Source organism: Leptodactylus fuscus, chromosome 6 (assembly GCF_031893055.1).
Source record: "Leptodactylus fuscus isolate aLepFus1 chromosome 6, aLepFus1.hap2, whole genome shotgun sequence".
NCBI lineage: Eukaryota > Metazoa > Chordata > Amphibia > Anura > Leptodactylidae > Leptodactylus > Leptodactylus fuscus.
The window spans coordinates 121,780,692-121,808,683 of NC_134270.1; the positions used below are offsets into that span (position 1 = coordinate 121,780,692).

General features: G+C 47.0%; 1 protein-coding gene and 1 long non-coding RNA gene across 2 annotated transcripts in view; both read right to left on the minus strand.

Annotated features, from left to right (window-relative positions):
- Nucleotides 1–27,992, minus strand: part of ZNF281 (zinc finger protein 281) — a 523,665-nt gene that overhangs the window by 179,657 nt on the left and 316,016 nt on the right. The window lies entirely within an intron of this gene.
- LOC142209413 (uncharacterized) overlaps nt 27,788–27,992 on the minus strand; it is a 138,375-nt gene continuing 138,170 nt past the window's right edge. Inside the window, exon 3 of the long non-coding RNA XR_012716940.1 lies at nt 27,788–27,990. This is a non-coding gene — a long non-coding RNA (uncharacterized LOC142209413). The remainder of the gene's footprint in view (nt 27,991–27,992) is intronic.

The window sequence follows — 27,992 nt, forward strand, 5'->3', positions numbered from 1 at the left end:
TCGTTAAGGGGGAAACCCAAATTCGTGTCTGGAGGGTCACCAAGTCCACTATGACACCCCAGGAAATGATACCAACACCCTGGAATGACACTGGGACAGCAGGGGAAGCATGTCTGGGGGCATAAAAGTCACTTTATTTCATGGAAATCCCTGTCAGTTTGCGATTTTCGCAAGCTAACTTTTCCCCATAGAAATGCATTGGCCAGTGCTGATTGGCCAGAGTACGGAACTCGACCAATCAGCGCTGGCTCTGCTGGAGGAGGCGGAGTCTAAGATAGCTCCACACCAGTCTCCATTCAGGTCCGACCTTAGACTCCGCCTCCTCCGGCAGAGCCAGCGCTGATTGGCCGAAGGCTGGCCAATGCATTCCTATGCGAATGCAGACTTAGCAGTGCTGAGTCAGTTTTGCTCAACTACACATCTGATGCACACTCGGCACTGCTACATCAGATGTAGCAATCTGATGTAGCAGAGCCGAGGGTGCACTAGAACCCCTGTGCAAACTCAGTTCACGCTAATAGAATGCATTGGCCAGCGCTGATTGGCCAATGCATTCTATTAGCCCGATGAAGTAGAGCTGAATGTGTGTGCTAAGCACACACATTCAGCACTGCTTCATCAAGCCAATACAATGCATTAGCCAGTGCTGATTGGCCAGAGTACGGAATTCGGCCAATCAGCGCTGGCCAATGCATTCTATTAGCCCGATGAAGTAGAGCTGAATGTGTGTGCTAAGCACACACATTCAGCACTGCTTCATCAAGCCAATACAATGCATTAGCCAGTGCTGATTGGCCAGAGTACGGAATTCGGCCAATCAGCGCTGGCTCTGCTGGAGGAGGCGGAGTCTAAGGTCGGACCTGAATGGAGACTGGTGTGGAGCGATCTTAGACTCCGCCTCCTCCAGCAGAGCCAGCGCTGATTGGCCGAATTCCGTACTCTGGCCAATCAGCACTGGCTAATGCATTGTATTGGCGTGATGAAGCAGTGCTGAATGTGTGTGCTTAGCACACACATTCAGCTCTACTTCATCGGGCTAATAGAATGCATTGGCCAGCGCTGATTGGCCGAATTCCGTACTCTGGCCAATCAGTGCTGGCCAATGCATTCTATTAGCTTGATGAAGCAGAGTGTGCACAAGGGTTCAAGCGCACCCTCGGCTCTGATGTAGCAGAGCCGAGGCTGCACAAGGGTTCAAGCGCACCCTCGGCTCTGATGTAGGAGAGCCGAGGGTGCACTTGAACCCTTGTGCAGCCTCGGCTCTGCTACATCAGAGCCGAGGGTGCGCTTGAACCCTTGTGCACACTCTGCTTCATCAAGCTAATAGAATGCATTGGCCAGCGCTGATTGGCCAATGTATTCTATTAGCCTGATGAAGTAGAGCTGAATGTGTGTGCTAAGCACACACATTCAGCTCTACTTCATCGGGCTAATAGAATGCATTGGCCAGCGCTGATTGGCCAGAGTACGGAACTCGACCAATCAGCGCTGGCTCTGCTGGAGGAGGCGGAGTCTAAGATCGCTCCACACCAGTCTCCATTCAGGTCCGACCTTAGACTCCGCCTCCTCCAGCAGAGCCAGCGCTGATTGGCCGAATTCCGTACTCTGGCCAATCAGCACTGGCTAATGCATTGTATTGGCGTGATGAAGCAGTGCTGAATGTGTGTGCTTAGCACACACATTCAGCTCTACTTCATCGGGCTAATAGAATGCATTGGCCAATCAGCGCTGGCCAATGCATTCTATTAGCGTGAACTGAGTTTGCACAGGGGTTCTAGTGCACCCTCGGCTCTGCTACATCAGATTGCTACATCTGATGTAGCAGTGCCGAGTGTGCATCAGATGTGTAGTTGAGCAAAACTGACTCAGCACTGCTAAGTCTCTGCATTCGCATAGGAATGCATTGGCCAGCCTTCGGCCAATCAGCGCTGGCTCTGCCGGAGGAGGCGGAGTCTAAGGTCGGACCTGAATGGAGACTGGTGTGGAGCGATCTTAGACTCCGCCTCCTCCAGCAGAGCCAGCGCTGATTGGTCGAGTTCCGTACTCTGGCCAATCAGCGCTGGCCAATGCATTCTATTAGCCCGATGAAGTAGAGCTGAATGTGTGTGCTTAGCACACACATTCAGCTCTACTTCATCAGGCTAACAGAATACATTGGCCAATCAGCGCTGGCCAATGCATTCTATTAGCTTGATGAAGCAGAGTGTGCACAAGGGTTCAAGCGCACCCTCGGCTCTGATGTAGCAGAGCTGAGGGTGCACAAGGGTTCAAGTGCACCCTCGGCTCTCCTACATCAGAGCCGAGGGTGCGCTTGAACCCTTGTGCAGCCTCGGCTCTGCTACATCAGAGCCGAGGGTGCGCTTGAACCCTTGTGCACACTCTGCTTCATCAAGCTAATAGAATGCATTGGCCAGCACTGATTGGCCAGAGTACGGAATTCGGCCAATCAGCGCTGGCCAATGCATCCCTATGGGAAAAAGTTTATCTCACAAAAATCACAATTACACACCCGATAGAGCCCCAAAAAGTTATTTTTAATAACATTCCCCCCTAAATAAAGGTTATCCCTAGCTATCCCTGCCTGTACAGCTATCCCTGTCTCATAGTCACAAAGTTCACATTCTCATATGACCCGGATTTGAAATCCACTATTCGTCTAAAATGGAGGTCACCTGATTTCGGCAGCCAATGACTTTTTCCAATTTTTTTCAATGCCCCCAGTGTCGTAGTTCCTGTCCCACCTCCCCTGCGCTGTTATTGGTGCAAAAAAGGCGCCAGGGAAGGTGGGAGGGGAATCAAATTTTGGCGCACTTTACCACGTGGTGTTCGATTCGATTCGAACATGGCGAACACCCTGATATCCGATCGAACATGTGTTCGATAGAACACTGTTCGCTCATCTCTAATAATGACATAATGTTGAGGTGGCAGCAGAGGAGTCCATTGTGTGGCAAGATGAGATAATGTGGAGGTTGCAGTAGCTTTAGGAGAGTATATAGGGCCCAGCGACGGAGTTTGGAGGTGGCAGCAGCGTAAGGAGGCCATACAGTGCCTGTTGACATAATGTGGAGGTCAGTGGCGTAACTACCATGGTAGCAGTGGTAGCAGCTACCATAGGGCCCGGGACATTAGGGGCCTGGCAACAGCCGCTACCCCTGCGGTTTTTTTTTTCCTTAATAGGCTCCTTAACCACTTCAGTATTGGGCAAATTTGTGGTCCAGGGCCAGACACATTTTCGTTTTTTTTTTATATGTGCGGTTTTGAGGGCTGTAACATTTTTCTCGTATGTCACAGTCAACTAATTTTTGCAACTTTTTTCGGGGACACATAGGGCTTTATTTTTATGTTGTTTTTATTTTCAAATGTGTTTTAATTTTTTTTATATCGGGGAAAATATAAACAAAATAGGAGGGAAATTGTGTCTGGTTTTCAATTTTTTTTTTTTTTTTTTTTTTTTATTTAATAACACAAAGCATCACTGAAAAACTTTATAATATAGTTTTTCCTCTCCGTTACGGTAATTTTTATTTTGTATGTTGTCGTAGGGAGGGGGGCTATAACCTTTAATAACGGCGTTTTATTAGCGTATTATTAATTTTTTTAATTATTATTTTATTTACTTTTTTTAAAAACTTTTTTATTATATATATATTTTTTTTTTTTCAGATTGTGTCCCCATAAGGTGATAAGAGACCTTTGGGGACATCTGATCACTTTTTTTTTTTGTACTGGAGGCTGATTTCTCCTATAACTGAGGCTGCTACATTTAACCAAAGATGCAGGAGGAATCCAACCTCCTGCACACTGTATACACAGCAGCTTACTGAGCTGATCTGGGTCCTGTAGGACCCAGCAGCTCTTGTAAGGGGGAGTTCACATGGAGTAACGTGCCGCGTGATGTGGCACGTATACGCCGTGTGAGATTTTGCGGGCCGTATACTCTCCCATTGATTTCAATGGGAGCGTGGATCGTAAATGCTGCGTTATTTTGCGGCCGTTATTTTGCAGCCTATCTATCTATCTATCTATCTATCTATCTATCTATCTATCTCCTATCTATCTATCTATCTATCTATCTATCTATCTATCTATCTATCTATCTATCTGTATTTGCTTCTATACATAACTACTAGGGTTGAGCGATCGGATTCCGATCGGCGATCGAGAAAATTTCACGATTGCGATTGGAATTCCGAACACAATCTTTTTAGGTGGTCAGTCGAACATATGGAGGGTTGAATTCCAACAGGTGGAAACATCGCATATCAGCCTATCTTATCACTCTATCCTATGTGAGGCCGTTTTGCCGCTGCAGCCAAGGAGGGTGTGCTTGGCAGTGTACGAGTGGCTGAAGTGCATGCAAAGTTTCCTTGCCATTTTTAGCATGTCTTGCACATGGGTGGTATACTTAACCTTTTCGTTGCCAAGGGTCTCTGTAAATTTTGCATCTCCAGTAGCCAGAGCAGTTTTGACATGTCTGAATAAAACGCATATTTCTAAATTAAATATTTGTCAAAGACCCCCATACCAATATATTTTCTGAAAGCAGGGAGCCAGGGGAATATAGCTTGAACAGTTCTATCTTGGAATGCTACATTATACTTGTATACATTTGAGTTAAAGTTTTATTTAAAAAAAAAAAATCCAAAATTCCAAATTTCTGACCTAAACTCTACCACATGCAGGGATATACTGACATAATTTCTTTAGTATACTAAAGTCTAAGATGCCTTTACTTCATCAATACTACATATATGTGACTGAACTCCCTTTAAGACCCTAAAAAAGTGCACCTTAAAATCTTGATTTTGGCCTTAAATGTGAAAAAAAATAGTAGCATGAATAAAACATGCCATAGACATTACAATCAATGACTAAACCCCATAAACCTATATAGTTCCAAACAGCAGACACCCTGACGATCATAAAAATATCATCTAGCTCAGGGGTGGGCAATTAATTTTCCCATGGGGCCGCATAAGAAATTGAAACTATGCTAGAGGGCCGTGCCACAGCAAATTTAGCTCCACCCACTTCTACTTTGACTCTGCCCATTCCCAATCATCTTTCCATGCGCCCCCACACAGTATAATCCTCCTACAGTCACCCGTACACTATATGCCCCCACATTGTAATGTTCCCTTCCAACTGCCCCACAGTACTAAGTCCCTCACCTGGTGCCTCAGTATAAACTGGGGGAAACTAGAGGGGACATGAAACTGGAGCAGCTGGAGGGGGGACATTAAACAGTGGGGGTAGTTGGAGGGGGGCAATAAATTGACAGCTGGAGCGGGACATGAAACTGGGGGCAACTAGAGGGGGACATTAAAATCGGGAAGCTGGAAGCAAACATTAAACCGTAGGGGTAGCTGGAGGGTGACATTAAACTGGGGACAACTAGAGGCAGACAGGTCCCCCTACAGCTTCCTCCATGGTTTAATGTCCCCCCAGTCTAAGTGCCCTCTTCATCTACCCCCAGTTTCATGCCCCCCCCCTCCATTTCTCCCTCAGTTTCATATCCCCCTTTATTTTCCCCATTTCATGTCCCCCCCTCCATCTCTCCCCCAGTTTCATGTCCCCCCCCTCCATCTGCCATCTCTGCCCTAGTATACCATTCCCCTTCCATCTCTGCCCCTAGGTTGCTGAGACACACACATACAGATAGACAGACACATATAGACACACACACACACACACACACACACACACATATAGACAGACACATAGACAGACAGACATAGACAGACACACATATAGACAGACAGACACACATATAGACAGACACACATATAGACACACACACACTCTCTCTCTCCACCCTGCAGCTCACCTTATATCTCTCAGTACTTTATGACATGCTCCACATCTCCATCTTCGGCCGGCACTAAGACACGCCCCCTAGACATGCCCCCCCCGAGACACGCCTCCCTAGTCAGAGCTGTGCGGGCCGGACTGAATCAGTCAGAGGGCTGGATATGGCCCGGGGGCCGGACTTTGCCCAGGTCTGATCTAGCTTATTATACTCACAGACACCTTCATGCAACTTTTTATCAAACATTGATTTTTTGCAAAAATTACACAAAAGTTCAGCTTTGAGACTAAATCTCTGAGACAGTTTGAACTATATATACAGGAAACTGTCAAAGTGGAGTTCTTTGTGCACTACGCAATACTAACTTTTAACAGTATATAATTGCTTAAATTTAAAGAAGAATCCCTTAACTTAAAGACGTTATAGGAAATAGGGGGTTTGGATAATAGAAGGGGAGTGGGGTCGGTATATCAGGGACAGGGGTAAGGTGCTAAGAATTTTAAAAAGGGGTATGTACGTGTATAAATGGTATTCTGTTAGTGTAAGTGAATGGATATGTATGTGTATAAATGGTATTCTGTTAGTATAAGTGAATGTGGTGGAAGTGCTTAGTGACACTGCTTCCTGGGCTCCTCACTTTACACAGGTAAGGACAGTTTCTATGCAGATAGGAACGATGTGATCACTAGATGTTACCTTACTTTGAAGCTCAGACATTTAGCTTCCAAATGAGATGGAAATTGTGAGTGTCACAATACATCTCATACTCAGTAGCACAGTGCCCATTCTTCAGCACCACAGATAAGAGAGGGACAGAGATAGCAGGATAGTAGCCGTAGCAGAAGCCGCATGCTACTGCGCATGCGCCCAGGCCATTTTTTTTATATCAATGTCAGTTCACGAGCGCCGGAGGAGGACGGGACCCGAGGACATCGGAGGAAGAGGAGGTGTGGATGAAGAAGACGGCGGACCCTGAATGCCCGCCCACCGTGCACAATGCGTAAGTAGATCACATTCTTTTTTAGGGTTTTATTTTAAAATGGGGGGGGGGGGGTAGTTTAATATAGCTTTAGCGGTGCCTGAATAGCCTTTTTAAAGGCTATTCACGCATATGTGGGGCTCTATCAGCATGATTTTGCTGATAGAGCCCCTTTAAGGACTCTATCCTTACAGAGGCTCGGAGGAGTGGTACACTCCTTGCTCCATTCTCAGCAATCTCTCTGTATCCAGACCTGTCAGCAGCTACCATGCAGGCACGGCGTGACCTCGCACCTATCACCAGGATCCTTAGGGACAAAGGCATCAGGTACCGCTGGAGTTTCCCCACCAAGCTTCTAGTGCCCTAGAATGGAGTAATCAACTCGATACCTTCAGTGGACGCAGGGATGTCTCTGCTGCGTAAGTGGCGCCTGATCTCTGACAACCCTCCCTCTCCTGAGGTGGGGAATTCTGCCCATCTCTCACATGTGTCCAAGGACTGGCAGATTGCAGGCGGCTCACAGCCAGGGCTTAGCCCACGCTGATGGAGAAAATTCAAGGCCCCTCAGATTTCTCTGTTGACATGCCCGGGTGATTTGTTTACCATATTTGCATGTGTTCCTATTGCATAAGCTGATGTTTGATTCTTTTCTCCCCTTACATAGCTTATTCAGTGTTTTTGACACCAAGATGTTCAGTTTGTATTACTTATTTTGTCTGTATTTACATGCTATTTGGCATACTGCTCAGTTTGATTCTGTATTTCTGCATGACTCTAGGGCTCTATTGGTTTATGTGTATCTGCTACACTGTACCGCTTTATCCTTTCTAAGTTTTAAAAATGGTACTTCACATCTCTTCCCTGAACGTTAGGGGTTTGAATAGCCCCTACAAAAGGAGTTCGGTCTAGACGGAGGCACGTCATCTCCGATGCGATGTCCTCATGCTCCAAGAAACCCACTTCCAAATTTAAAAACTCCTAATTTCCTCACATTTTCCAAGCTTCTTGTACTGCCAAACGTAAATGAGTGCTTATAGCTATCCGAGACTCGGCAGCCTTTACATTGGAATCTGTTCTGCGAGCCCCTAAAGGCCGATATCTTGGCATTAATTGCTCGGTCAATAATGTTAAGTATACCCTGGTCACAGTGTATCTCCCCAACCCCAACCATTCCAAAATGTCATACTGGAGGTCTGTACTCACTAAGATACGTACTTTTGCTATAGGGATGCTAGTCATTGGGGGGGGGGATTTTAACTGCCTGGTCAGGGTCGGACTGGGATGTCTAGGGCCCACCAGTGGAATTGTTTCTAGGGGCCCACCGCCAGGACCCTGCAGATCAGCGGTACCGAGACAGGGCGGTTAAAGGTAATAACATGTTGGGAGCCATGCTACTCACCCCCTATACCATGCGCACTACATATACCTACTGCTACAGCCTGTATGGCAAGTGAACAGCATGGCTCCTAGAAATGTTACCATTACCCGTAGCTGAAGTGTCCTGGAAAAGCTGATCTGCAGAGGTCCTGGCTGTTGTATCATCGCAGATGTAATATTGATGGCCTATCCTAAGGACAGACCATCAATATTATAAAGATGGATAAATCCTTTAAAGTGGTTGTTCAGGAATTGGAGCAACTCATGTGGTGGGAGGGAGGTGTAAAATAAAAAACAAATAAATAAAAAAAGAATACTCATCTGTCCTTGGCGCTCCGTTGTCTGCCGCCAGTGTCCATTCAGTCTCGTACTGGCACTACTTGCTGGGAGTCCTGCACCTCATGTGATCGCTGAGACCAATTAGGTACAGGAACTCCAGAAATGAGGCCATGAGACCAAACACAGGCGGGGACAACGGGGGCTGGGGACAGGTGAGAAGGCTCTTTTTTTTTAAAAAAAAAAATATATATATATTTTTACACCTCCCTGGCGGCCACCACAGTGATCACTCCAGTTTATAGACAACCTGTTTTAAGGGGTTGTCTGGGCCAAATATTTTATGGCCACTTCACTGGTCCCCCATAATGTATGGGATACAGTGATGGGGCCATTATACTGTGTGGGAGCAGTGATGGGGCTAATATATTGTGCAGAAGGGGGATGTTAAAATATGTGGGGCATATTAAAGGGGTTTCCAGGGTTAAACTTTTTTTATGGCTTATACTCTGGATAAGCCATAAATACCTCAAACCCCACATTGCAGAAACACAACGTCTTTGGCTACTACAGAAAAAAACAGCAAAGTGAATGAAATATAATCAAATTTACCTCATCCGCACACTGCAGGAAAAAAGATGTGGAACAGCCACAAACTCTAAAATGTGAGCGCTTCTAAAAACATGGCCGGTTACTTTCAGCTGCGCAATTGGGAGAAAGTGCGGGGAAAAAAACACTGTGGAAAAAATAAATTGAGATTCGCCGCTATTTTTTTCCACAGCTATTTTTTTTAGCCGCGTCTCACTGTTGGGCCTCATCCTTATTATCTCAATAGACTGAGCATTATACTATAAGGCTGAGTTCACACAGAGTTTTCTGGTCAGGAATTTGGTTCTATTGGGTTAGAGTTCTATTGGGAGGCTTTTTTGGAGGCTGATTTTGAGGTGGATTCCTGAGCAAACAACTCCGTGTGAACTCAGCCTTAGGGCTCGTTCACATCTGCACCTGGTCTCCGTTCTGCAGGTTTCCATTTCCTGCACAAAACAGAGGCAGGAGATGGAAACCTGCAGGTGGCTCCTCACCCATTCATTTGAATGGGTGAGAAAGATGTCCGGCAGTGAGCGGCGGTGAGCGTTTTATGCTCTCCGCCATTAAACCGATTTTTTAAAATCGGACACAGAGTCGAACACGCAGTACTCTGTGTCCGATTTAAAAAAAAAAACGGTTTTGCGGCGGAGAGCATAAAACGCACACCGCCGCACCCGGTCTGACAGCTTTCTGTCTTCTACATGCAGAAGACGGAAAGCTGAGAACGGACTGCCGAACGCTAGTGTGAACCTAGCGTCAGCCTAAAGCCCCATGTAGCAAGACAAAGCAAAAAGCGCTGCGGGAAAAACCCCGGCAGCAACACATCAGTTTTTCCTGCAGTGCTTATTGCAGAAACTCTGCAGAGGTTTCCTCTGAGGACTTTGTTTCCTTTAGGGTAAGTTCACACAGGGATTTTTGGTCAGGATTTTGAGGCCGTATCTGCCTCAAAATCCTGACCAAAAAGACGGCTCCCACTGAAATCAATGGGAGCCGGTCAGTTCTTTTTTTTCCGGGAGCCGGTTTGTTCCAACTCCCAGAAAAAGAAGCGAGGTGCTCGTTCTTCAGGTCGTTTCGCCTCGCGATTCAGCCTGAAGACACTCCCTCCTCCCATCTAGGCCCATTTATTGGGCCTAATCTGGAGCAGAGTGCGTGACTGGAGGCCGGTGCAGTGCACCGGCATTCAGTCGCGGCTACCCGATTTTTGGTCCGGAACCTGAGGCGGCCTCCGCCTCAGGTTCCGGACCAAAAAACCCCGTGTGAACTTAGCCTTATTCCTATAGGGAAACTGCAGGTGTTTCTGTAGATATAAGTGACATGCTGCAATTTCCAAAACCGCAACAGTTTTGGAAATTGCAGTGTGTCCGCCATGTGTGTTTTTCTGCAATGTGTGGATGGGATTGCACTCACTGCGTTCAGTAATGCATTCGGGGAGTCCGCATGGAGACCCTCCCAAACAGACTACCGAACGCATTAGCAAGCGGTGTGCAGTGAAAGCACACATAGACTATAATGGGGTCCATGTGCTTTCCGTGCGGTGTCCGCATAGAACATGCGGACAGAAAAGTACTTTACAATCTACTTTCCTGTCCACATGACTCATGCGGACACCGCGTGGAAAGCACACGGACCCCATTATAGTCTATGGGGTCCGCGTACTTTCACTGCACACCGCTTGCTAATGCGTTTGGTAATCCGTTCGGGGGGAAGGGGGAGGGGGTTCCCATGCAGACTCCCCAAACAGATCACCGAACAAAGATGTGAACCAGGCCTTATACATATACCATATATACTCACATATATACAATACTATAGCACATATACATTTATATACATTCATATACCATATAAGTCATATATATACTTGTATGAATACTATATATACACACACACACACACATATATACATACACATTATTATAGCATACAGTATATACTCACACATACCTGTATACAAACATACAGTACTCACACAGTATACAAGTCACATACTTTACACAAATGTACATATATACATATTAAACATACAGATTTTACAAAAAGAGTTTACTCACCTATTCCAGCAGTAGTGAACTCAGCAGACGGCTCCTGTCCTCCCCACACGCTGCGATGTAAGAGGACTCAGTGTGAGGGGGAGGGGGAGGAAGTGCGTGCGGGCAGCAGGGGAGATCTCACAGGAGAGCAGCATAGCAGCTGCAGGTAAGTGAAGGGAGCCACCGTTAGCTGATGCTGAAGAAAGACACGTTGTCCTCCAATGTGTACTTCTTCAGCATCGGCTAATGGGGCCCCTGTGTGTGGAGGCAGATGCATTGGCCAGGTGCCCGGTTGGGGCCCCTGGCCATCCCGATCGGGCCCCGACCAATGCATCTGCATTGGTAAAAATCAAAACTTTAAGTCAGGGCTCGGGGGCCCACCGGGGTATTCCCCGGTACACCGGTGGGCCAGTCCGAGCCTGTGCCTGGTAGATATATCTCTGGACACTTCTAATCCCTGCAGACATTCCCCTACCCTAGCTTCCTCTCTGCTTGAGCAAGAGCTATATGATGTCTGGAAGTGTCAGCATGGGAGCGAGAGGGACTATAGCTTTTTCTCCTCCTCCTCCTCATACTCCAGGATAGATTTCTTCTTGACAGATAAAATTGGTCTTATGCAGGTGGAGTCATCCTCCATTGGGCTGATCTCCTGGTCAGACCATGCCCCGGTGTCCCTGGCTCTCCGCGAACAGTTTACTACAGCACTACCTTCCTGGTGGAGTCTGAATGAATATATTCTAGATCACCCTTCCTACAGTAGCCGCATTCGGGAGGCCCTAGTGGAATACTTTTCCCTTAATGCCCCCTCTGCTACAGACCTACATACCCTGTGGAACGCTCATAAGGCATACATGCAAGGAGTGCTTATACAGGCCTGTGCGAGAGCTAAGAAGGAGCGGTCCAAAGAGGTTAATGCTTTACTCCATTCTTTGGCCTCTCTGTCTGCGACTAATAATTCCAATCCTACTCCCGCCACTTCCGCTGAGATTAGAAAATGCCAGCTATGGTTGCAAAGTTTGGCCTCGTTCACACGGTGTAACGTGCCGCGTGATGTGGCACGTGTACGCCGCGTGACCCTTTGCGTGCCGTACACGCTCCCATTCATTTCAATGGGAGCGGGGATCGTATGCGCCACGCTAGTTTGCGGCCGTGCATTTATTCACGGCCGCAAACTAGCGCGGAGCATACGATCCCTGCTCCCATTGAAATGAATGGGAGCGTGTACAGCACGCAAAGGGTCACGCGGTGTACACGTGCCACATCACGCGGCACGTTACACCGTGTGAACGAGGCCTTTACTGGCTTACCAACAGGATTTGGCTTTTAAAAGGTTTCAGTGCCATGCATATGTGCACAACAACAAAGCTAGTGCTTTCCTGGCCAGGAGAATTAAACAGATTCAGCCCAAGACACGCATAGCCTATCTGTTGAATGAACATGGAGATAAAGTCATTGACTCACATCTTATTGCTGAACAGTTTCGTTCTTATTACACCTCCCTATATAACCTTAGAAGTGACTCCGGAACATATCAGCCCACTAGAGTGGAGATTGATGAGTTTCTGCAATCAGTGGCTCTTCCCCGCCTCTCTCCTGAGCAGTCTCAGTCTCTGGCTTCGACCATCACTTTACTGGAAGTGCAAGAGGCTATCTCTGTATTGAAGCCATTAAAATCCCCGGGCCCCGATGGTTTTTCCGGGATCTATTATAAGAAATTCTCTGACATTTTATCCATCTATCCCTTGGGAGTGTTCAGGAGAGCCGCGGAGGACCAGCGGTTTCCAGAAGAGATACTTACTACCTCTATTGTTACTCTCCCAAAACCAGGCAAGTCCCCTACCACACCCGTTAGCTTTCATCCTATTTCACTATTGAATGTGGATGTTAAGATATATGCCAAAATCTTGGCTGAACGCCTGCTGCACCCCCTTCCTCAGCTGATTCAACCTGACCAGGTGGGGTTTGTTTTGGGTAGGCCCTGGACGGCACACGCAGATTCATTGACCTCATTCAAAAAGCGGAGCATGATGGGGCACCGTCCCTGCTCCTTGCCTTAGATACTGAAAAGGCATTTGATAGGGTTCACTGGCAATACCTGGACAGCCTACTAGATAAGTTCGGCATAGGCCCTGCCTTTAAGTTTGCAATATTGGCCTTATATTCCTACTCATCTGCTCGTGTGCTGTCCTCGGGTTTCCTGTCCGAATCCTTCCACTTTTTTTAATGGCACTCGCCAAGGTTGCTCCCTTTCCCCATTATCTTCGCCTTAGTGATGGAACCGCTGGCGGAATTCATTAGAATGGATGGGGACATCAGAGGCATCACTGTGGGCCAGAGACAACATAAAATAGGTTTGTACGCAGACAATGTCATTTTAGCACTGACCTCCCCTGCTTCCTCTCTGCGGGCTGCTACTACCATCCTTGAAAAATTTGGAAAAGTATCTTATTATAAAGTAAATCCTTCCAAATCACAAATTCTGCCTATTCTCATTCCACCCTCCCTATGAGATGACCTCCGACAACTTCCCTTACCAGTGGAAGGGCGACTGTATTACATATCTAGGCATCACCCTGACGTCCCCTAGCTCCAATTTGTTCTCTGTAAACTACTCTCTGCTGTTGTCTAAGGTGTTCTCCCTCTTAGCCAATTTTGCTAAGCCTATGCTGTCTAAAGGCAAAAGGTCCAGAGTCCGATTTCAGGTCATGTCTAGGCCCTGGTCTCAAGGGGGAGTGGGAGTCCCAGATGTCAAAAAATATTTTGCATCAGCAGTTTTGGAGCAGCTTAGAGTCGGGTGGGATGATACTGCTAACTGGAGATGGGCGGAGATGGAAGAGGTGATGCTGGGCGCTATTCTATAGTTTGATAATTTTGCTTGTTCTACTCCATCTTAATTTTGATTTGATTCCTCACATGCTCCAGATGTATATTTGTTATGCAATTTTATGCATGAGTTGTCACTATTTTGTCATTTCTGTGATTTTGTGCGATACTTTACTTAACTTAGCATGGATAGATATCTCCTGCAATGCATCATAATGATATGCCTACCATGTTTACCAGTACATCCCTGGACCCTGATCACAATTGGTTTTCTCGCAAGGAATAAGATTAAGAAATGTGGTACACCTCCAAGAAGATAATGTTGTATTACCTGCTTTTCCTGACATGACTGCATTCTGTAAATATATGTATATATGTTTGTGCACTTCCTTCACAATTTGTAATGTCACCTATTCTGTATTTTCATGTAGAGTCTGAGGAAGGTCGTTATGACCGAAAAACGTTTTGCTCTACTACAAATGCACTTGTGATAAATAAACGGAAAAATCATTTTGCACATCCTGGTTTGACGTCCATCATTACATGATTGATTAAGGTTTGGGACCCTACATCTACATGTCTTAGAATCCACAGCTGCATCCCTCTACAGTGGTGCCAACATTGGCACCCTGACCATGCTTCACCTTCTGCTCACATTTTCCACACATGGCCATGTTCACCTCCCTTACCAAAAACTGCCGCACCGCTGAATAAGTAATTTTACCCCCAATTCACTACACTAACTGACTGCTACTTCCACTGCCTCTGTGAATTCCTGCACCACTGCTTTCCGGGCATGTTTGGCTCCTGTGAAGCAGGTATTCTACTCTGGGCATGTTTGACTCCTGACCTCCCACTGCTTCCTCCCTGCTGACTCCTAGCACTGCCTCATGTGCAAGCTGCCAACCTCTTTTCCTGATGATGATGAAGCCCCTTCATCACCTCGCTCCCAATTGCGATTGACTACATCATCATCTACTGCTGTCTGCAGGTCACTGTAGTCCTCCTCAATGGCCTCTGAGCCAGGAGCCTTACTGCTTACACCAGCTCCCAAATCACTCTCCTCATCTCTACTTGCCTACCTATCGGAGGAAGCAGCAGATGTCTCCTCCAAATCTTGGCTGGGCACGAGCTGCTGATTATCCTGTAGTAGCTCACCCTCACTGTACAGTAGATCTGAGTCCACAGCATAGAGAACTTCACTGGCTGAGGGAACAGAAAAGGACAGAGGCAGGTTGAGCACATGTGAGGGTACAGTGCCTGCTCCCGGCCATGCCAACAAAGGGTTGTGTCTCATGAACCCACTGACTCTTGGCTGGGGGCGTCTGATGTGACTTGGGATGAAGTGGATGACCGAGTCAACCATTCTGCCACTGTTGGGTTGCTGGTCAAGACACCGCCGCTAGCTGACACTGGGAGCTCATGTCTCTGTTTATGACCCTGCTGCCATGACCGCTTACTCTGCTGTGACCTGTGCCTGCAACAGAAACATTTAGGCCATGAGTGCACCCTCACTTTTTTATGGCCTGTCACTTCTCTGTCTGACATAATCTTAGATCAAAAAAGCAATTGCGAAGGAAGTTAATACGGGCAAAAAGGCCTGTAATTTTATACTGTCAAGAGAACAGCGAATAAGCCCCTTATTTGTTTCCCTACTAATAAACACCTTTAAGGCCGGGACCCCACGGGATGTAAATGGCACAATTTGCCCACCGTTGAAACGTCGCAGAAAAAATCGAAGCATTTTACAGTAAGGGCAAATTGCTTCCAATTTCTAGTGTATCCCATGCCCACTTTGAGGTAAAAACTGCTGTGCAAGCACACCACGATTTCCAAAACTGGCGCGGTTTAGTAAATCACAGCATGTCAATTATACCTACGAAATGCTGACGGTTTCCCCATAGATAATTGTAACAGAAAGTCTGCAGAGGAGAACTTCGCAAACTTTCTGTCTAAAGCGCTGTGGGAAGAATGTGCTGCCGTTGCGGTTTTTCCCGCAGCACTTTTTCCCGTAGGGCTTTAGTCTCAAAAAGCATTACAACAGATAACTGAATAAGAATTATAGTTTTTTTTGCCACTACTGTACTGTAAAATGGCCTGTAATTTTATATTTTCAAGAGAATGGCAAATAAACTCATTATTTCTTTCCCCACTAATAAACTCTTTTAAATAGGAGTTATAACTAGGGTTGTGCCGATCTTGAAATTTCAGGATCGTTTTTAAAATCCGATTTCCGATTATTTTCCATTCGAAACCGATCCCAATTCCGATCCCAATGCAAGTCAATGGGATTTTTTTAATAATTGAAGATCGGATCTTAAAAAACCATCCTATTCACTACACAGCATGGAGTCCAAAAATTGTTTCAATATTTGGACTCCAAGCTGAGTAGTGATTAAAAAAATCCCCCCTGGTGTCCGCTTACCTGCACAGATCCACTGCCGCTCCCAGTTCTTCTTGTTCCGGTCCGGTCTCTCCTTCACAGGCCTTCAGAGCGCCGCCACCTCCCTAGGCTAGTGTTAGAGATGATGGGAATAAGTGGGGCTTGTTGTGGCTTAGGAGGACACGTGAGTGCATCACTCACGTCTCCCCTCCCAGTACCCGCCCTCCCAGTACACTCTCCTAAGCCACAAGCCCCGCCGTCTCCCAGCATCTCTATAATACTAGTCTAGGGAGGCGGAGGGGCGCGGGGCGCTCTGAAGGCATGTGAAGGAGAGAGGACCAGACTAGAAGAGGGCAGCGGCAGCACTTCTGTGCAGGTAAGTTGAGTGAAGTTCACGAGTAGATAGATACTACTGTACATTGACTTGTCTAGTAGATAGACAAATCAATGTACAGTAGTATCTATTAGAGATGAGCGAACACTAAAATGTTCGAGGTTCGAAATTCGATTCGAACAGCCGCTCACTGTTCGAGTGTTCGAATGGGTTTCGAACCCCATTATAGTCTATGGGGAACATAAACTCGTTAAGGGGGAAACCCAAATTCGTGTCTGGAGGGTCACCAAGTCCACTATGACACCCCAGGAAATGATACCAACACCCTGGAATGACACTGGGACAGCAGGGGAAGCATGTCTGGGGGCATAAAAGTCACTTTATTTCATGGAAATCCCTGTCAGTTTGCGATTTTCGCAAGCTAACTTTTCCCCATAGAAATGCATTGGCCAGTGCTGATTGGCCAGAGTACGGAACTCGACCAATCAGCGCTGGCTCTGCTGGAGGAGGCGGAGTCTAAGATCGCTCCACACCAGTCTCCATTCAGGTCCGACCTTAGACTCCGCCTCCTCCGGCAGAGCCAGCGCTGATTGGCCGAAGGCTGGCCACTGCATTCCTATGCGAATGCAGACTTAGCAGTGCTGAGTCAGTTTTGCTCAACTACACATCTGATGCACACTCGGCACTGCTACATCAGATGTAGCAATCTGATGTAGCAGAGCCGAGGGTGCACTAGAACCCCTGTGCAAACTCAGTTCACGCTAATAGAATGCATTGGCCAGCGCTGATTGGCCAATGCATTCTATTAGCCCGATGAAGTAGAGCTGAATGTGTGTGCTAAGCACACTCATTCAGCACTGCTTCATCACGCCAATACAATGCATTAGCCAGTGCTGATTGGCCAGAGTACGGAATTCGGCCAATCAGCGCTGGCTCTGCTGGAGGAGGCGGAGTCTAAGGTCGGACCTGAATGGAGACTGGTGTGGAGCGATCTTAGACTCCGCCTCCTCCAGCAGAGCCAGCGCTGATTGGCCGAATTCCGTACTCTGGCCAATCAGCACTGGCTAATGCATTGTATTGGCGTGATGAAGCAGTGCTGAATGTGTGTGCTTAGCACACACATTCAGCTCTACTTCATCGGGCTAATAGAATGCATTGGCCAGCGCTGATTGGCCGAATTCCGTACTCTGGCCAATCAGTGCTGGCCAATGCATTCTATTAGCTTGATGAAGCAGAGTGTGCACAAGGGTTCAAGCGCACCCTCGGCTCTGATGTAGGAGAGCCGAGGGTGCACTTGAACCCTTGTGCACCCTCAGCTCTGCTACATCAGAGCCGAGGGTGCGCTTGAACCCTTGTGCACACTCTGCTTCATCAAGCTAATAGAATGCATTGGCCAGCGCATTCTATTAGCCTGATGAAGTAGAGCTGAATGTGTGTGCTAAGCACACACATTCAGCTCTACTTCATCGGGCTAATAGAATGCATTGGCCAGCGCTGATTGGCCAGAGTACGGAACTCGACCAATCAGCGCTGGCTCTGCTGGAGGAGGCGGAGTCTAAGATCGCTCCACACCAGTCTCCATTCAGGTCCGACCTTAGACTCCGCCTCCTCCAGCAGAGCCAGCGCTGATTGGCCGAATTCCGTACTCTGGCCAATCAGCACTGGCTAATGCATTGTATTGGCGTGATGAAGCAGTGCTGAATGTGTGTGCTTAGCACACACATTCAGCTCTACTTCATCGGGCTAATAGAATGCATTGGCCAATCAGCGCTGGCCAATGCATTCTATTAGCGTGAACTGAGTTTGCACAGGGGTTCTAGTGCACCCTCGGCTCTGCTACATCAGATTGCTACATCTGATGTAGCAGTGCTGAGTGTGCATCAGATGTGTAGTTGAGCAAAACTGACTCAGCACTGCTAAGTCTCTGCATTCGCATAGGAATGCATTGGCCAGCCTTCGGCCAATCAGCGCTGGCTCTGCCGGAGGAGGCGGAGTCTAAGGTCGGACCTGAATGGAGACTGGTGTGGAGCGATCTTAGACTCCGCCTCCTCCAGCAGAGCCAGCGCTGATTGGTCGAGTTCCGTACTCTGGCCAATCAGCGCTGGCCAATGCATTCTATTAGCCCGATGAAGTAGAGCTGAATGTGTGTGCTTAGCACACACATTCAGCTCTACTTCATCAGGCTAATAGAATACATTGGCCAATCAGCGCTGGCCAATGCATTCTATTAGCTTGATGAAGCAGAGTGTGCACAAGGGTTCAAGCGCACCCTCGGCTCTGATGTAGCAGAGCCGAGGCTGCACAAGGGTTCAAGCGCACCCTCGGCTCTGATGTAGGAGAGCCGAGGGTGCACTTGAACCCTTGTGCACCCTCGGCTCTGCTACATCAGAGCCGAGGGTGCGCTTGAACCCTTGTGCACACTCTGCTTCATCAAGCTAATAGAATGCATTGGCCAGCACTGATTGGCCAGAGTACGGAATTCGGCCAATCAGCGCTGGCCAATGCATCCCTATGGGAAAAAGTTTATCTCACAAAAATCACAATTACACACCCGATAGAGCCCCAAAAAGTTATTTTTAATAACATTCCCCCCTAAATAAAGGTTATCCCTAGCTATCCCTGCCTGTACAGCTATCCCTGTCTCATAGTCACAAAGTTCACATTCTCATATGACCCGGATTTGAAATCCACTATTCGTCTAAAATGGAGGTCACCTGATTTCGGCAGCCAATGACTTTTTCCAATTTTTTTCAATGCCCCCGGTGTCGTAGTTCCTGTCCCACCTCCCCTGCGCTGTTATTGGTGCAAAAAAGGCGCCAGGGAAGGTGGGAGGGGAATCGAATTTTGGCGCACTTTACCACGTGGTGTTCGATTCGATTCGAACATGGCGAACACCCTGATATACGATCGAACATGTGTTCGATAGAACACTGTTCGCTCATCTCTAGTATCTATCTATTCGGGAACTTGCATTGTTATCCTCACAGCAGCGCAGTACACAGTGATTTACCGCAGCCTGCCACTCTTCTGCTTCATCCCTGATTTACCATATATTCAGCTGAGTATACGGTAAAACAGGGACGAAGCAGAACAATGGCAGGCTGCGGTAAATCCATAGGAATGAATGGACGCAGCCGGCACACAGGGGGTTAAGCGGCCGGCTGCTTCCATTCATTCCTATGGGTACTAAGCTTTTCCCACAATGATTGGCCAGTAGACAAGCATTGTGGGAAATAACCACCGATCTCGATCCCGCCCGAAAAGATCGGCATCGGAATTCCGATCGCGATCGTGAAATTTACTCAATCACCGATCGGAATCCGAACATTTCCAATCCCGATCGCTCAACCCTAGTTATAACAGATTACTACAGAGTTTACTGGATAAGAATTCAGGTTATTTGCTGTACTGCACTGCAAAATGCTTGTAATGTTCTACCTTGTGCACACAGGTATGAATAATGAGCAGCAGTATAGCGGCAGTGAGCACTACAATGTGTAGTACAATTTTTGCTATTACCGACATTGCAGCCACCCCAAATGAACCATGTTCTGCTTCAATATTCTTCTGTAAATACCTCCCTATCCCTTCCCTACACTTCTAAGGGCCCCTTCACACGGAGTTTACGCCCATATATTCTGTATGCACTCGGTGTATTCTGTCCATCTTACACGTGTAAAAATACACGTGTAAAATGTAGTTAGCCATTGAGTTCAATGGAATATTCGTATAACACGTGTCTTTTTGCCACCGGCATTTCCATAGATATAATTGACATGCTGTGATTTGCAAAGCCGCAATGGCTTTGCAAATAGCAGCTTGTCCGTGCTGCAATCTTTTCTACAAAGTGAGGATGGGATTCGCATGAATCCCATCCATTTTGCCTGCACTGTACAACGCCACGATTTTTCCCGCAGCGTCTCCGCTGCGGGGAAATCGCGGCATTTCTGGTCCATGGGGCCCCAGCCTAACACTGGCCTAACACTGGATTTCACACCTGTTTGGGCAGTCGATGTGGCAAGTCTTCTAAATTAGTCAGTCTGTATCATCACAGGGAGTAGCTGCTACATGTGAAAACAGGAGTGATGCCTGCCGACTGTGTGTGATCATTACTAGAGATGAGCGAACAGTAAAATGTTCGAGGTTCGATATTCGTTTCGAGTAGCCCCTCAATATTCGACTACTCGAATCAAATATCGAACCCTATTATAGTCTATGGGGGGAAAATGCTTGTTTCAGGGGTAGGCAACGTTCGAACAAATTACACTTACCAAGTCCACGAGTGAGGGTCGGGCTGGATCCTCCGAGAAGTCTTCTCCTTGCAATGTCCCCGTGACATCTTCCGGCTCGTCATTCACTCTGCCATCGGGCCTGGGCAGAGCCGACGGCGCATGCCCGCACTACAAGCAGACTTGCGCAGTCGGCTCTGCCCAGGCCCGATGCCTGGCAGAGTGAATGAAGAGCCGGAAGTCACCGTGGGGAAGCTGTACGGAGAAGACTTCTAAAGGTAGGAGAAGAACTAGCATTGATTGGCCGACTGTATAGCATTTGGCCAATCAATGCTGGTTCTGCATCGAACTTTTACATTCGAACAGCGAGTGGTACTCGATCGAGTACGAGTATTTCGAATACTGTAGTATTCGATCGAATACCTACTCGATCGAGTACTACTCGCTCATCTCTAATCATTAACTGTGGGGTTTTTTTCCTCACTATCAGTGGGTGTATGTCTTGTGTAGGAGGAAACCCACGCAAACACTGGAAGAACATAAAAACTCCTTGCAGATGTTGCCCTAGGCAAGATTTGAACTCAGGATTCCAGTGCTGTAAGGCTGCAGTGCTAACCACTGAGCCACCATTCAGCCTCTGTGTTTTTTTTTTTGTTTTTTTTTGTTTTGTTTTTTTTTTTTGTTTTTTTTCTTGACGTGACTTCACAACACAGCCAGCCTGAGTGGGTGTAAAACGTTGCCTATTTTTCACAGATCCAAAGCATTGAAAAATATAGAATTTTTTTCTTTAATCAAAAGAGTTGATTTGTTTTTTACAGATGTAAAAAACTTATGGACCACAGACCAAACACATCTAGGGCCTTTTTAGTACATTGGTGAGTCTAGTGCAAAGGTTTCATTAGAGTCCCGCCACTCCCTGCATAATTTAATGCACAGGAGATTCTCCAAAATAACATTTTAACATATTTCTGCCCAGCACCCCATCTGTCTGTCTGGTGCAGACTATTTCTCATTTATTTTAACCCCTTCCCCACTCAGACATAATTCACACACCTGCTGAGGTCCTCCAGCTCCATTTCATTCCTCTCGTCATATAACATTGGTGGTTGGTCTTGCTGGCTGTATCTTATGGAGAACTTCCCTGTAAAACCATGCTGAAAAATCACTACAATCAAGATAATTCCCATCATGATCAGAAAGGTAAAACACAACTTCTTCTTAATTGCCTTCATTTTTCCAAATGCTAGAATCCTTCCAAAGATCCTGAAGGAATTAATGTATAGTGAAGACGTTTGCTAGTTCAATTGCTTTGTAAGCCTGATAGCTCGGAGAACACACCCATGTGCCCCAGACTGATTGAACACGAAACATTTATTACTAGTAATTGTACCATTTTTGTAGGACAAAGTACACAGAGACGTGAGATGGTATAGAAAGATACTATAAATGTAGCTAGGCATTTCTTCCGTTTTCAGTGTGATTTCCCTTCCTTATTGGTACACACACACAAACCTAGAATTCAACAAAAATATAATTTCTGCCCATAAAATGTAACTATATCACTATACCATACACATACATAGTACTGCTATATAATATACACCTGACTTGAGCATGTGCAAATCGTTCTTTGCAATAAACACAAGAGACAGAAATGAATTTAATTGGCCACAGCAGCCATTTTATTATGTAAACATACATTAACATAAATTACCATATATTGAACCTTTTAAAGTGCCAACCATAACTAAACCCCAATTAACCCCATAGGCACTAAACTTGCCAACCCGTTAAACCTCCAGTAAACATATCCATATAACCGACGTAGGAGGTCCTCGAAGCCCATAATCCATCAAACCTTTGTAACAAAATACATTAATCCCACTAGTACCAGGACAATTGCCCTCAGCGGTTGTAAAAACTCGGGGACAGCAGATTGTTAATGTTCCTTGGTGCTCAATTTCCTTTTAGAACCCCAGACCAAATCATCCACCAATCCGTAATGTCCTGAGGAGTCCAGCCCCTCCCACGGGGCCCTCCCCACCACAATCAATTTCCTGTTCCACCATCTTCGTAGACCCCCCCCCGTCATGACGATCGCTGGTGATCCCTCACCTTTCTCCACATGCCGCACCACCATCTGACCATTCCTGAACATAAACCTCCCAATCGCCCGATTATCTTTAATATGAGCCTTATTGAGATGCTCTACAGAACGAGCATCCCTCCAAAATTTTCTCGGCACTATATCATATCAGACCGTAATCATACCCGGGCATAGCGCCCAAAGCCTAAGACAATCATGTTTGATATCCGCCACCAATTCACGAAAAGACCTAACCCCAAGGTCGTTGCTTACAAGGTGAAGCACTAAAATATCAGGCGATCTGTCCAATCTCACAAAATGGTAAACTACGGCAACAACTGCTTCCCCATCATACCTCGGAGGCCCAACCAATGGACCGATGCAACCTCCTGTGCCAGTCCTATCTGCCTCCCATCCAGCCGCACCTCCACCCTCAAAGCTCCCCAGAAAATGAATAACCCATCACCTATATTAAACAAGGCTCCACATCTGAAAGAAAATGTCGTACCCCAAACCTCTACGAACCATCTCTGTAGCGGCACCAATCCTGAAGGGATGTCCACTATAATCAGAATCCACCACCCCCAAAGACCACATACATAAACGGAATACACTAACAAATTGAATAAGGGACAAATAAGACCCAACTGCATGAATCAAGAGAGGGCCAATTCCCCAATTTGCAAGGCCCCAAAAAATCCCAGGGAAAAAGCTGCCCTAAACAGACAAACCTCCTCCCCAAGGTCACACAGCAGTTGAAACGAAACCGGCCTACGTGTGTCCTCCAAGCTCCCGCCCCTATGCCAGCCCTTAAGGACTGACACACCAGAAAGCATTTAGTAACGTCCCTCACCCCCTACTCCTAAACGCAAAAGCTATCCCAGCCATGCATCTATTCATTCTTGCCACTGATCAACCCAATTCGCTACAGTGCCCAACCCACAACAATAACGCCATCTCCATATCCTCAATCCCTTCACCCCAAAACCCCAAGCAGTCCTCCTACAACCCCCAAGCCGATTCATACGCCGACCACGTCCCCTGCACCAGTGATGACCTAACCAAACCGTCTAGTGCACGAACAGAAGCCTCCACAATTCCTTTGGTCACGGTCTCCCCACCTCATCCTCATCTGGCGCCAACAGTCGAAAACAGTCCCACTGCGAACGAGAAAGTGAATCCGCTATATCATTTTGCTTCACCTGGCAGATGTTTAGCCAAAACACACGCGTTTAAAGATAAGTACTCCAACACTAATCTCTGCAAATCCCTAACAACCGGGGGGAAGAGGTGGACAACTTATTGATGGCCATCACCACCCCCAAGTTATCACAGTTAAAACGTATCCGCCTATTCCTGAAAAGGTCCACCCCCACAACACAACAGACACCAAAATTGGAAACAATTCAAACAATGCTAGATTGCGAACAAAACCCTCCGTCAACCACTCCACCGACCAGGACCCCACACACCAACTCCCTGACAATAGGCCCGAATCCCCCACTCCCTGCTGCATCTGTATACAGTTCGCAATCATAAGCTTCTACCACCTCCTCCATCCACAAAGACCTACCATTATACCTATCCAAAAAGGAGTCCCAAACTTGCAAATCCCCCTTCAACTCTTTTCCCAACCTGATGTAGCATGTCAAAACCGACACACTTGGCGTAGCAGCTGCCAAACGGCGTGCAAAAACCCGCCCCATTGTCATAATTAGAGATGAGTGAACGCCGTTCATTCGAATTGGTATTCGATCGAATATCAGGCTGTTCGAGGTATTCGATTCCAATCGAATACCATGCGGCAAATGAAGTAAAAATTCGTATCCCCTCCCACCTTCCTTGGCGCGTTTTTTGCACCAATAACTGTGCAGGCGAGGTGGGACAGGAACTACGACAACGTAGGCATTGAAGAAAAATTGAAAAAACCCATTGGCTGCCGAAAACATGTGACCTCGGATTTATAAGAAAAGCGGCCGCCATCTTCGTTTCAATTTGTGGCTTGGAGACGTAGGGACAGTTGTGCTGCTGAGGGCTAGATAGGGATTAGCTTCAGCTAGGCAGGGAAAAACTGAAGAACAACTGCAGGGAGAGGAGTCGATGTTTGCTCAATCCAGCTTTGTACGGTGTGTCCCCCCAAACACCAAAGTGGGATACACAGCAATTGTCAGGCTATATACGCTCAACCCAGCTTTCCACAGTGTCTACCCTCAAACGCCAAAGTGGGATACACAGCAATTCAGTCAGGCTATATACGCTCAATCCAGTTTTTAATGCTGTACCCCCCAAAAGCTAAGTGGGATACACAGCAATTCATTCAGGCTATATACGCTCAATCCAGTTTTTAAGGGTCTACCCCCCCAAAACCTGAGTGTGATACACAGCAATTCAGTCAGGCTACATACGGTCAATCTAGTTTTTAAGGCTGTACCCCCCAAAAGCTAAGTAGTATACAGCAAATCCGTCAGTCCATATAAGCTCAATCCAGTTTTTAATGCTGTACCCCCAAAAAACATAAGTGGGATACACAGCAATTCAGTCAAGCTATATACGTTCAATCCAGTTTTTAAACCTACCTGGGATACACAGCAATTAAGTCAGGCTATATATGCTCAATCCAGCTTTCCTCGGTGTGTACCCCCCAAAAACCTAAGTGGTATACAGAAAATCTGTGTACAGTATATATAAGCTGAATCCAGCTTTCCTGGTTGTATTCCCAAATAAGTGGAATATAGCTAAATATAAAATAGCATCTCTGTTTATGGGCTGAAACTGAATGGTGGGCCTGACACGGTATACGCTGCTGGGGCAAGTTACAACTACAAAAGAGGGGTAAAAGAATTAATCCTGGGGTGGCACGGCTGAATTGGCACTAATGGGCACAAAATAACATCTCTGTTTATGGGCTGAAGCTGAATGGGGCATAAACTTAAAATGCAGGGGCCCCAATCTATCTCTAATTCAAGAGAACATACACATGCAGGTTCTATCATGCAGTTACAAGTAGAAGAGTGGCTCAGTAAGTTTTCATCCTAGTAGAGGCTACTTTTCACTTACGCACTTTTACCAGTATATCAGGCACAATGGTGTAGGTTTCAAAGAAGCTTTGCACCAACAAGTTAAAAACGTGGGCCATGGTTGGACTGTGTTTGATTCTGGCAAGCTCCAGATCTGCTACCAGGTTCCGGCCATTATCACATACACAAACATGCCTAGGCCCAGGTGCAGCGGGGAAAACCACATCGTCTCATCGACGATGGCATCCCTAACCTCGGGGGAAGTGGTTTTTTTGTCGGCCAAGCTGATGAGCTTCAGCAAGACCTGCTGACGTCTCCACACCCCAGTGCTGAAGCACTTACAGGTTGCAGGTGTGGTCGAAGTTGTAGCGCAGGAGTAGGCTTTGAGAGGCTTTCTCTGAAGTGTCAGAGACAGATGTGGAGGTGTCCAGGCTGGTGGTCTGGACTGCAGCACCAGCACTGTAAACAGTGGAAGAGGCAGTGTCGGCAACGCCGGGCAACGATTGTCCTGCGTTTGCTCTCTCCCACTGAGCCCAGGGCTTGCCTTCCAAGCGCATGCAAGAAGTGGTAAGGTTGCTCTTTTCAGAGCCCCTACTCAGTTTAGACTTGCAAAGTGTACTAAATTTGTCCTCCGTGTATATATTGAAAAATCTCAACACCATCGAGGAACGTGGCCTCGATGGGGGAGTTTCTCTCGGGTGGCTAGAAGAGGGAACATCTTGGGCCTTGCTGCCTCAGGCCTGGCTTCTGTGAAACAGCTGTCCTGTGCCTCTGGACATGCCTCTGCTTCTACCCACCTTTTTTCCTGCTTAGCTTGCCTCCATATCTACCTATCATTTTTGCGATTTTTTTTCCTCTCCCCTACCAGAACAAAGGACGAGATTTTTTTACTTATATCGGGGGTCGAGGATTGCAAAAATCCAGTATTGTTTGCTCTCCATGATGTGAACTATGCCTTTGTCTCTTGAAAAGCAACCCAACATGAAGTCAGCCATGTGTGCCAGTGTGTTACTTGGCATGACTTCTAATGAGCTTCTAACCAGCAGAGTTGGGGGGAATCAGGGTGGATTGAGCCTAGTAGGAGCAGAATTGTGCAACGCTGATGGTGGAGGAGTGTGAGGAGGAGGAGGAATTGTAGAGGGTGAGCACACACATGAAACTTCATGTTGGGGTGCTTAACACTGGTGGACATGAAAATGATTGGTCTATCCATTGGCTGTTCATTTTCATGAAAGTCAGCCGGTCAGCACTGTCAGCTGACAGCCGACTGTGCTTATCTGTGAAGATGTGACCGGCTGCACTGAAGACCCTTTCCGATAGCACACTGGCGGCAGGGCAGGAAAAGACCTCCAAGGTGTATAGCGCAAGTTCCAGCCACAAATCCAACTTGGAGACTCAATAAGTGTAGGGCGCAGAGGGATCAGAGAGGACAGGGCTGTGGTCAGCCAGGTACTCCTGCAACATGCGCCTATACTTGTCCCTCCTGGTGACACTAGGCCCCTCAGTGGTGGTAGTTTGGCCAGGGGATGCCACTAGCCTCCTGTGTGACAATGAGATCATCTGCTGCTTCGTCATCTTCCTCCTCTTCCTCCATCAATATACGCTGTGAAGCGGACAGGAGTGTGCACTGACTATAGCATACCTCAGCATACAATGCGTTATCCCTGATGGCGATGAGGGATTCTTGCATCACACACAGGAGCGGGATTGTTACACTCACTAATGCGTCATCACAGCTGACACTCTTGGTGGACTCCTCAAAGACACTGAGAGATCTCGCATAAGTCTGACAACATGGGCGAGTGGCTAGTACTCAGAAAATCTTTGGTCTTGCTGCCTCTGGACATGCCTCTGCCTCTAGCCACCTTTTTTGCTGCTGAATTTACCTCCACATCTACACTGATTTCTCCCCTAGACATCACCCCTGTCCATGCCTCTGCCTCTAGCCACCTTTTTTCCTGCTTAGCTTGCCTCCACATCTACACTGCTTTCCCTCCTAGACATCACCCCTGCCCATGCCTCTGCCTCTATCCACCTTTTTTCCTGCTTAGCTTGCCT